This window comes from Chiloscyllium plagiosum, chromosome 7 (genome assembly GCF_004010195.1).
Source record: "Chiloscyllium plagiosum isolate BGI_BamShark_2017 chromosome 7, ASM401019v2, whole genome shotgun sequence".
NCBI lineage: Eukaryota > Metazoa > Chordata > Chondrichthyes > Orectolobiformes > Hemiscylliidae > Chiloscyllium > Chiloscyllium plagiosum.
Window position 1 is genome coordinate 47716387 of NC_057716.1, and position 11511 is coordinate 47727897.

At 40.3% G+C, this 11511-nt stretch overlaps 1 protein-coding gene across 1 annotated transcript in view; it reads right to left on the reverse strand.

Moving 5' to 3' along the window:
• Positions 1-11163, reverse strand: part of LOC122551556 (mitogen-activated protein kinase kinase kinase 20-like) — a 31587-nt gene extending 20424 nt beyond the window's left edge. The window contains exon 1 of the mRNA XM_043693615.1: positions 11078-11163. The gene's annotated coding sequence lies outside the window, so the exon portion shown is untranslated. The remainder of the gene's footprint in view (positions 1-11077) is intronic.
• Positions 11164-11511: the final 348 nt, after the last annotated feature.

Genomic DNA, 11511 nt, shown 5'->3' on the forward strand with positions numbered 1-11511 from the left:
AAAGTTTGAGTTCTATATTGCAACCACAGCTCCTTTGAATCCTATTAAGTAGAATAAAAGAGACCTAAAGCACAAGGTAACAAATCTCCTGCATGTTATCTTTGTGAAACATGAAACACATCCTACACCATATGTGAAACATCCACCACACCTCTACCAAACCACAGACCATAAACCCTTCACTAAACCACAAAGTGCATGATAGCCTTTTCCAAAACACAAACAATTTCCTCCAAACCACAGAATTAACAATTACTGTTGAACAATAGAATTAACAACCTCCACCAAACCACGGAAATAACAGCATACTTCACCAACCATGTTTACTGAAATGAAGATCATAAATTATCCTCAAAAAAACTGTACAAGTTATCAATACCACGCAACTATAGAACTTACAACTTCTTCTACCATACTGAACACAGAGCATGCTTCATCACATTGTAGACCAACAACTTAAAATACCAACTGTAACACTATTGAGACTGCTCCTTATCCTGACTTTTAAATATGAGGTCAGATTTTCTGCTTGGAAGTGGGAATTTGGGAAGGGGCAAGTGCTGATTCAGAATGCTGGGAATACATCAATGATGCACTGCTTGGCTTTTGATAGTGATGGGGAAGCAGGAAGTTGCATTGTTGACAAGTTGCTAATTAATTTTGTATTTGATTGATAACTTGTGTTTCTGATCTTCTTGGTTTTCATTGGGTACAATTATTTGATTAGAATTTACATAATTAAAAATGTGCTACATAATCCGATTGGTTTATTCTGTTGTTTACTCTTCATCTGAGCCTTGTCTCACTCATCTTAATTTAAGCCAATTGGTATCATTTCTCCCTTTAGCCTCAACCCAACCAAATCTTGTGGTAGAGTTCCACATTCTAACATTCCTCTGAGTAAAGTGCCTTTTCCTAAATTCTTTGTGATTCACTTACATTTATGATCCCTAATTTAGATATTACCGAAAGCAAAAATATTTTCTCTGCATCCACTCTATGAATCGTCCTCATGATCTTTAAGATCTTTACCAGCTTACCCCCTTAACCTCTCTTTTCTAGACATAAAGACTTAAATGCCTAGTTACTCAGCAACAACAGATTAGTCTACTTCCTCTCAGTTCTAGAATCATCCTAGTAATGTTTTTACATCATCTCCAATGTTCCTATATTCCTTCTATAAAGTCGAGGTAAATAGTGTTTGCAATACTCCACGTCTGGGTTAACCAAAGCTAAATTCAAATTTAATCAAACTTCCTAGAAGTTATACCTTTACACTGTTGGAAATGAACCCTGATCCTTTGCTTCTTTTATCGTCTAACTAATCTGCACCACTGCAGTGAATTAGTGAATTGTGCATCTGTACCCTGTTTTCTTTCCCTATTTATACAGTCATGTTAAAATGAATATGTGACCTCTGTGTTCGTCTTACTAAAACATACTACCTTCCACTTATCCATACTGTTGTTCATTTGCCAATTACATGTCTGTCTCCAAGCTTATTAACATCTTTCTATATTTTGTTGCACACTTCTGCATTAACACCACCCAATTTTGAAATTACACCTCCGATTCTTGAGCCCAAATTGCTCACTTCATTGCATCTTTAAAGGTCTGAATACCTGTCTTTAATGCCTAAACTATGATTTCTATTTGTAACCAGGTTGCTATTAGATTCATGTTTTGCCTCTAGCAGGGTATTTTACCTGATGTGGCAACGCCTATAATATCCTTTGTAAATTAAGAAATTGGATGTGGATGTCATGGTCATACAGTCATAGAGGAACACAGCACAGAAAAAAAGGCCTTTTGGCCCATTGAGTCTCTGCTAGTCAAAATATAACCACCTAACTATTCCAAACCCATTTTTCAGCATTTGTCCCATAGCCTTGTATACCTTGGCATCGCAAGTGTACAGCTAAATGCTTCTTAAATGTTATGTCAGTTTCTGTCTCTAACACCCTCACAGTCAGTGAGTTCCAGATTGCCATGTCTAGATGAAAAATGTTTTTACATCCCCTCTAAACCTCTTTAAATCTATGCCCCTGGTAATTGATCCTTCCACAAAGGGGAAAACTTATTTCCCCATCTACCTTATCTATGCCCTTATAATTTTATGCATCTCCATCAGGTCCCTCCTCAGTCTTCTCTGCTCCAAAGAAAACAACCCAAGTTTATCCAATCTCTCCTCATTACTAAAATTCTCCAGGCCAGGTAACATCCTGGTAAATCTCCTTTTTTCCCCGCTCTACTTTAATCACATCCCTCCTATAATGTGGATTCTAGAATTTAAAACAATACTCTAGCTGTGGCCTAACCAACATCAGGGCAGCACGGTGGCACAGTTGTTAGCAATGCTGCCTCACAGCGCCAGAGACCCAGGTTCAATTCCCGCCTCAGGTGACTGACTGTGTGGAGTTTGCACATTCTCCCGTGTCTGCATGGGTTTCCTCCGGGTGCTCCGGTTTCCTCCCGCAGGCCAGGTGAATTGGCCATGCTAAATTGCCCGTAGAGTTAGGTGAAGGAGTAAATGTAGGGGTATGGGTGGGTTGCATGTTGGTGTAGACTGGTTGGGCCGAAGGACCTGTTTCCACACTGTAAGTAATCTAATCTTAAAACATTTGATACAGTTCCAGCATAACCTCCCTGCTCTTCAACTCTCTGCCTCAGCTAATAATCGCAAATATCCCATATACCTTATTATTGCATGAGGGAGGTATTCAGGAAATCAACAGTCGTTTATTACAACTAGCTATTGTATACACCAACCCTTTTATTAACTGGCACCAATGGGACCAGGATTCCAGATAATCAATGGGTACACACAACCATAATAAACTTTGACCATGCAAAGCTTCGAGATATCGACATTCCTGAAAAAATCTCTGTAAAAATATCAATGCATCTCCTAAAATCAATGTAAAACCATACAAGGTTAATTCAGGGAGGTGTATACATCACTGTTATAGTGTATTCAGATATAAATTTTATTGTCACTTCTCCTCAAGAATAGAAGTACAGGACTACAGTGAAAACTTTTCAATGGTGCTATATATGGCACCATATTACGTACAAGTATAATTTACAACATAAGTACAAAGATAATGTTGATCTTGCTTTTTGTGCACCTTCTTTACAGATGTAACTTTGTATTCCTCACTCTGTTCTATCACCTGATGATCTTTGTAAGGTATGATCTACCTGCATTGCATGCACAACTAAATTTTTCACTGTACCTAAATACATGTGACAATAATAAATCAAATCAAAATATCGATGTAGATCATGGTATTTGAAATGTATAACTTTTGCAGGTTTATTAAGAGCTCCTGTTAATAAGGTGCCAGTTAAAACAAAGCTTTCTATACATACTTACATTCACAGGCACTTAAGTCTCAGATAGGTTTAAGCTATGAGGTTATGGAGAGCAGAATGCTTCAAGTAGCATGTATTACTTCAAGTGATACAAGGTAAGATGGAAACCTTTATACCTTCAGGTCACACACAGTGATGATAATACAAGCATCTCTCTTAAACACATTCTGACAGGTTGGGTGCAATCCTCCCAAACCCAAGTGATGAGAGCTTTTGCAAGAAATTGGATAAACTTAGAAGAGCTGTCAAGTGAAGCCATTTACAATACTGAGACTAAAATGTTGCCTTTTTAACCAAGTCCAGGATGTCAAAATGAAATACTTGCTAGTGAGCAGTGTGAGACCTATTAACAGGGATTAATGTGCTTCATTATCCTTACTGCCACCTTCTGTCACCTCTTTGATATGCAGGTTCCCATTTTCTCACCCTCTGGAAAGAAACTAAATGCCGAGAATTCCCAAATTAAAGTCTTAATGGGTACTTGGTGACCTCAGCTTGCCACTTGCTTCTCCAAACTTTCATCTTGGACACGGTCACCAACATCTCAGGGCACACCCCAGGGCAGCAGACGCGTGCACCTTACATGCTCACTGTATCATCAGGGCCCATTTCCAATCCACTTCAAATGTGCTTTTGCACTTTAATGCAAAAGCAATTTAACTTAGCTTTAACTTAGTTCCACTGTAATGCTGCTGCAAGGACAGTTTGCATGTAGGGACAAGCACAGCAGGTCAGGCAGCATCCGAGGAACAGGAAAATCGCGTTTCGGGCAGGAGCCCTTCATCAGGAATTGTGAAGCGCTCCGGCCTGAAACGTCGATCTTCCTGCTCCTCGGATGCTGCCTGACCTGCTGTGCTTTTCCAGCACCACTCTAATCTTGACTCTGATCTCCAGCATCTACAGTCCTCACTTTCGCCTATACAGGGACAAGCACCCAGTTTACGGTGAGCTTCTTAGGATTGCTTGCTTGTTCCTTTAACACCCACTCACTTTGCACCTACCTAGATACTCACAGGACCCTGCCTTCCATTGATGTTTTGCCCTTTGCACACCCTCACCCCCCCCAACACAAAAAAGTTTAAAGGCCCACAGTACTTCTCACTTGCCTTGCTGTTCAGTGCAGACAAAAAGCCAGGCAGATTGGCATGGATGTCAGCAAAGGGACAGACAGTTTGATGTAACACACTGTCCTAACTCAATGTCATACCTAGAGCATGCATCAGCAGCCTACACAGCAAACACACTGCTTCAACCAAATAGTCATGTCTCAGTGTCAAAGGGGAGTAGCCTTCAATCAAGTCCGGGGGGTTACTGTCAGTTAGGATATCCTGGTACAGTCATTCAAGAGCTTTGTCTAGTATCAGTCCGGGGGCATGGAAACAGTCAGTCAGCCACTCAGGCTGGTCATGATAAGGATCCTCTCCTCACTAGGGGAACCATCTGTGTTGGTTTCTTCTGCACTGCTGTATGCTGGTTTCTACTGAAATGAGGAAAAGCGAGGGATTGAGTAAGATGAAAACTGTTGGTACTTGTGCAAATAGTGGCAAGGTGGTGTCCCAAGTGACTGAGTTGGAGGCACAGAGGTCATGAAAGGTTAGTTGTCTGGGATGGGGTTAGATGGCTGAGAGTAAGTGAGGAAAGATGTTGCATGCACTAGCGAGAGTGTGAGAAAATGAGCCTTTATCAGAGGTAGGTGCAGTGACAGTGATACAGTGAGTGTGAGGTGGCTGAGAGAAGACAGTGGCACTTACACAGTGGTGTGGAGCTCATTGACGTTCCTGCAGCATTCCTCCAGATGGTTATGAACACACTGAAGCAGATTGTAAACCCATACTAAGTTAGGGTCTGGCATCATGGTCTCCTCTGCCAGTCCTGGGATGGTCTTCTTCTGCACTACCCCGTCCACAAGGACATCTAGCACCCCATTGCAAAGTGGCACATCAAATTCCTTTTATCTGCCATGCCAAATTTCACAAAATGGGGAGGGCATCTCTGGGTTGCTATCACTTGACTGGATGCAAAATGACCTTTTAAAGATGGCATCATGGCCAATAATCCTGCGATGTCCCAACAGTGGCAAATACTTATGCCTACGGTGAAGAAGAGCATCTGACTAGCACTGAATGAGATGGGCATCATTGGGATGTGTTACCTAGTTAATGAAGTGAATTTGGAACAATGGCAGATGGAGTTCAATCTGGACAAGTGTGAGGTGATGCATTTTGGAAGGTCAAGTACAGGTGGAAATTATACAGTGAATGGCAGAACCCTTAGAGTATGGTAAGCAGAGGGATCTGGGTGTGCAGATCCACAGATCACAGAAGGTGGAAGCAAAGGTAAATAAGTTAGTAAAAAAGGCTTATGACATGCTTGTCTGCATTGGAAGGGGCACTGAGTATAAGGATAGACAAGTTATGATGCCGATTTATAGAACTTTAGTTAAGCCACACTTGGAATATTGAAAACAGTTCTGATGGATGCTTTGGGAGAGGGTACAGAAATGATTTACCAGAATATTGCCTGATATAGGGGATTTTAGTTATGAAGAAAGATTGGATAGACTGCGTTTATTTTTACTGGAATGCAGGAGGTTGAGGGGCAACCTTATAGAAGTTTATAAGATTGTGAATGGTATGGAGAGGGTTGAAAGTATGAGGGTTTTTCCCAGGGAAAGGTCTATCATTTGTGTGTGTGGGTTCAAGGTGTGAGGGGGGAAGTTTAAAAGAGATGTGCACGGCAAGCTTTTCACACAAAGGTTGGTGAGTGCCTAGAATGCATCGCCAGAGGAGATAGTGGGAGCAGGTACAATGGCAGCATTCAAGAAGCTGGATGAATACATGAATAGGAGGGGAATAGAGGAATACTGATCCTGTATGTGAAAACAGTTTTAGTGTGGGAGAGCAAAATGCAGTGATGCAGGCTTGGAAGGCCAAAGGGCATGTTCCTGTGCTGCATTGTTCTTTGTTCTTAGTTTCTCAGGGTGTTACCATTTGTCATCTATTCCCTTGCCTTGTTTGTGCTGCCCAAATGCATCACCTCATATTTATTCACACTGAATTCCATTTGCTACTGATTAGTAGATTACTAGAATGCCACCTACATTCTCCTATAATCAAAGGCTATACTCCCTTATTTACCACCCAATTTTTATATCATTGGCAAATTTATTGATCAACCCTCCTACATTCAAGTCTAAATCATTTATATAAATCACAAGCAGCAAGGGCTCCAATACTGATCCAATACAGTGGGACCCCACTGGGCACAGATCTTTAGTCAGTACAACACCACTCAACCATCACCCTCTGAGTTCAGCCACATAATTTTGCATCTACTTTGCCAAGTTTCATTGGATCTGGGCTCTTACCCTTGCTATGAGACTTTCATGTGGAACCTTATCAAAAGCCTTGCTGAAATCCAAAGAGCCTATATCAAAAGCATTGACCTCATCTACTCAGATTTAGCCCTCTGTGCCTCTTAAAAATATGCTGGCTGTAGAATATAACGTAACACTGTCCAATTCTGCTACTTGTCCCATTACTCCAAATAATCTGACCTTAATATTGAGTCTACTCTGCTGTACTGTACTCTAATGGGAGTCATTTTGAAATCTAAATGTGTTAGGTCAACTGCATTAACTTAATCTACGATTTTTGTTACCTTTCAGAGAAGGATGAACAAACCGATCACCCTTTTTCAAATCCATTCTAACTAGTATGATTTTCTTTTTGTTTCTCAATGTTAATCTATTGCATTTCTAAGTAAAAATCCCATTATACTTCCTCCCCACCAATTTTAAACGAATTGGTCTATAGTTCCTTTGTTCGATCCCCTTTTTTAAGTACAAAAACGTCAGCAGTCTTCTCCTGTCAGTCTTTTCCACTACTAATTAATTTTTCTATTTATAATAGTTTTTCTGATATCCCTTGCCTGGTTTTAAGATCGACAAGTGCAATCCATCTAAACTGGTAATCTTGTCCTTAATCATTTTAACTGATCAATTATTTAGCCTTAACCACTTTGCTATATTAAATATCTTGATATCGTTTTGATTTCTCCTTCTAATGTCATGACTGCCATGTTGGTCTCTGGTAAACACCAGTAACTATTGAATATTTCTGTCATTTCAGAGTAATTATCATGAAATCATCAACTGTCACCCTTCGCACTGTTGTGTCTACTTTGACTTTTCATTTGTTACTTATGTGTCGGCAGAATAGCTTAGTATTACTTTTTAAGCTCCTTGTTAAGTTAGTTTATAGATTCACTTGGCCTTTCTAATTGAATTTTTGACTTATTTGTAATCATTTTGAAGTCCTTTTTGCGAACCTTTCCTTTATTATGACAAAAGCTGTACTTGTTCGGTACCTTTTCCGTCATACATTGACAGCATATTATGGCTGGTTTGTTTTTGTTTATGAGTGAAATATATTTCTCCTGCATTCTCCTGATTATTTCCAATGTTTCCCATTACTGTTCTATTTCTCTCTTCATCAGAAATCTACCAGTTCATTTTCACTGTTTTTTAAGTTTAATCTTACCTTGTCATTTTACTTCTGATCGCCACCATTCAGGGAGTTTTCACTGTGCTTTACAATAGGCCCTGCTGTTAGAATGGTTATTTCTTTTGAATTTTAACTAATACACAGTCATAAACTCATTACAGTACAGAAGAAGGGTATTTGGCCCATTATGCTTTTGCCAGCACTTTGTAGACCAATCCAGTTAATCCCATTCTCCTATTCAATCTCTGTGGCTCAGCAAGTTTATTTCCCCCAAATATCCATTCAATTTCTTTTTGAAGGCATTTATTGTGTGCACTTCCACCTCTCTCATGGTAGTGAGCTCCAGTTCACTGCCACTTGCTTTGTAAAAAATGTTCTTCCTCACATCTCTCTTGCATCTCCAGTCACCGGGAGATGGCTGTAGAGTGGCAGAACAGTGTACGGGCTCCTGCCTGGAGCTCATCTACTCTGTCCGCTTTTACGTTGTTTCCTTCTTCCTCTGCTTTCTTTTCTTACTTTAACCTTATTTACCTTCTGTAGAAGCTTTGACAGCTCCAAGGTGTCCAGCACATCTGATGGAATGTTCTCCTCATTAGCAGCGGAGAGAAGCGAGTTTGTGCTCCCGGCGGGAGCAGTGGAGGAGGAGGAAGTCGAGAGAGTGTTCCTGGTGGGGGAAGCAGAGGTGTGTTTGGGCCCATGGCAACTGCATTGTTGTGATCGGTCCAGTGCAGACTCATGGTAACAAGCGAAGGGACTCAAGGTTGGCCGATTGCTTCCTGTTGATGTTGGTCTCTGCACAGGGTGGAAGTGCCAGAATCTAGACCAGAGGCTAAGCACTTAAGAAGGACTGTAATGTTGAACTATCACCGTATTTCTTTATTTTTCTACCTTATACCTAAGATTTTGTATCTGGCACCTTCATATCCAAGATGGCTCCAGGAATGATGACTTTTTACACTTTTCACTGTACTCCTGTACTTGAGTACACAAAAAATTAAATCAAATTCACAACAAAATCTAATTCACAATTCAGTCCAAAACCGTAAATCCGTGTCTCCTATCATCTGCTAATGAGTACAATTTTTTATTGATTATCTTATTTAAACCTGTCATGAATTTTGTACACCTCTATAAAATTCCCTTGATGTCTTATGTTCCAAGCAAAACAAACCAGCTTCTCCAACTTAACTTTGAAGTTACAACCATTCCAAACAGGAACTGTTCTGGTAAATTTCCTCTGCACCCTCTTAAGGATAGCCGAAAGTCAAGAAAGAATTTGAGAAGCATATTTAGTTTATGGTCTGCTTGCACTTGAGACTGATTGCACGGACTGGTTATTAACTGCATAGACAAGTCCAAAGATAGCATCAATACTACTTGGAAATATGTGCTTTCCCAACCCACATTTAAACAGAAAGTATATTTCTCCATTGTAACTCTGATTTTGAGATGCACCATCTTGTTAGATACACTGAAAGACAGTCTCAAACAGCTGCAAGGTGAAGAAGCATATGCATAATGTCAAATATGTGAACAATCTAGGTATCAGTATATTACTGTACGTCACAAATCAAGCTTCTTCTATAAATTACTTGAGGTATTCTCGATTTTTAAAAAAATATAAGTTGAGATTGTCACTAAACTAACTTCTGAAGCAGGTAGGACTTGAACCTGAGCCTTCTGGTCCAGGCAGAGATACACCACCACAGCACCACTAGAACCCAAAACATACTGTTCCTGGCAATCTTCAGTGGTCTTCGATCTAAGTATAAAACACGCCTGAGTCTGCTAACTCTATGCATCAGTTATCAGATGCTGTAGTTAGTGTACGGAACAAAAAGCCTGTTTATCACCCTTTGCCAAGAATGGTGTACTGTGCCTGAAGTTTCAAATGGCACAAAATCACGTGTTCCAACCTCACGCGGCTGCAAGTGTACTTGGTTACCAAAGCAGTGATCGGTTGTTGCAAAAATCCAATATTTGCTTTGAGACTTTTCTTCTGCATTATGTTTCTTTTCACATGATTTATGCCTTATGGTCCTCATCCATGCCATTCTTAACCTAAGCTGCTAAGTATTTACTGTGAATGTTGAAGGAATAAAAGCAGAGATGACATTCATCCCCCCAAAACAGATACTTCTTTAATTTGGATCTGATGACCAAATTTTCCACTTCTCATATTAGTCTGGCTTCCAAGGTGAAAGGTGTAAAACAAACTTACGGCCGGCACGGTGGTACAGTGGTTAGCTCAGCGCCAGAGACCTGGGTTCAATTCCCCCCTCAGGCAACAGTCTGTGTGGAGTTTGCACATTCTCCCCCTGTCTGCATGAGTTTTCTCCGGGTCCTCTGGTTTCCTCCCACAGTCCAAAGATGTGCATGTTAGGTGAATTGGCCATGCTAAATTGCCTGTAGTGTTAGGTGAAGGGGTAAATGGAGGGGAATGGGTCTGGGTGGGTTGCTCTTCGGAGGGTCGGTGTTGGGCCGAAGGACCTGTTTCCACACTGTAAGTAATCTAATCTAATCTATGAATAATTATTCAAATCAACTGATGGTGGGTAAGTGGGGTTTAGTCAATTTGTTGGCTTGCTGGATAGATTTGCTTTAGCAAGCAACAAAAATGCCTCACTAAGGTTAATAGTAAGATCTTTTTATTTGGGGCATCTAGCAACTACTACATCTCTGCTGGGAATAAATTCTCAGCATTTTCTCACACCAATAGTACTTCCTATCTTTCAGGAAATCTGTATTAAGGTTGAAACTCGAGCAAAGGTTCCTAGACCTGACATATTTAAGGGGATGGCCTAGTAGTATTATTGGTGGACTGTTAATCAGGAGACCCAGATAATCTGCTGGGGACCTGGGCTCGAATCCTGCCATGGCAGATGGTGGAATTTGAATTCAATGAAAAGAAAAATCTGGAATTAAGAGTCAGTGATGACCATGAATCCATTGTTGATTGTCAGAAAAAAACATCTGGTTCACTAATCCCCTTTAGGGAAGGAAACTGCCATCCTTTCCTGGTCTGGCCTACATTTGACTCCAGATTCGCAGCAATGTGGATGACTCTTAACTTCCCTCTTGGCAATTAGGGATGGGCCACTAATTCTGGCCTGGACAGTAATGCCCTCATCCCACAAATAAACAAATTATACAGAACGAATAGAGAACAACATAAATTATATTCAGAAGCAATTTACCTGAGATCCTCTGCCTGGTTTTAAATGATAACCGAAAAGCAGATCCAGATTCACTACTTTTTCTCCAAAATCATCCTCCTCAGAATCCTCATCCTTCAAAGAAATTGTTTAATAATTCATATTTGGCTTTTCAAACAAAGTTTTTTAGTTATACAAGAGCAGTAGGTATTGTAGCATTCTAACATACAGCAGCATTAGCAAACAAATCTGCAAAGAATTACAAATTATTGTATAATTTAATAGTTCTGAAAGGGTTAATGCTGAAGACTGAATTAAGCTCCACCCAACCTGATGATGTCAATAAGGATTTGAGTGGGAAAGGCAGAACATTTCTGAATCTTGAAGGAGACAGAATTGCCATCTAAGGTTTCCCAATAGTCTTAGTAACAATGTCTATTTCACTAATATTGCTTGCACCTGGTTACTATCATGGA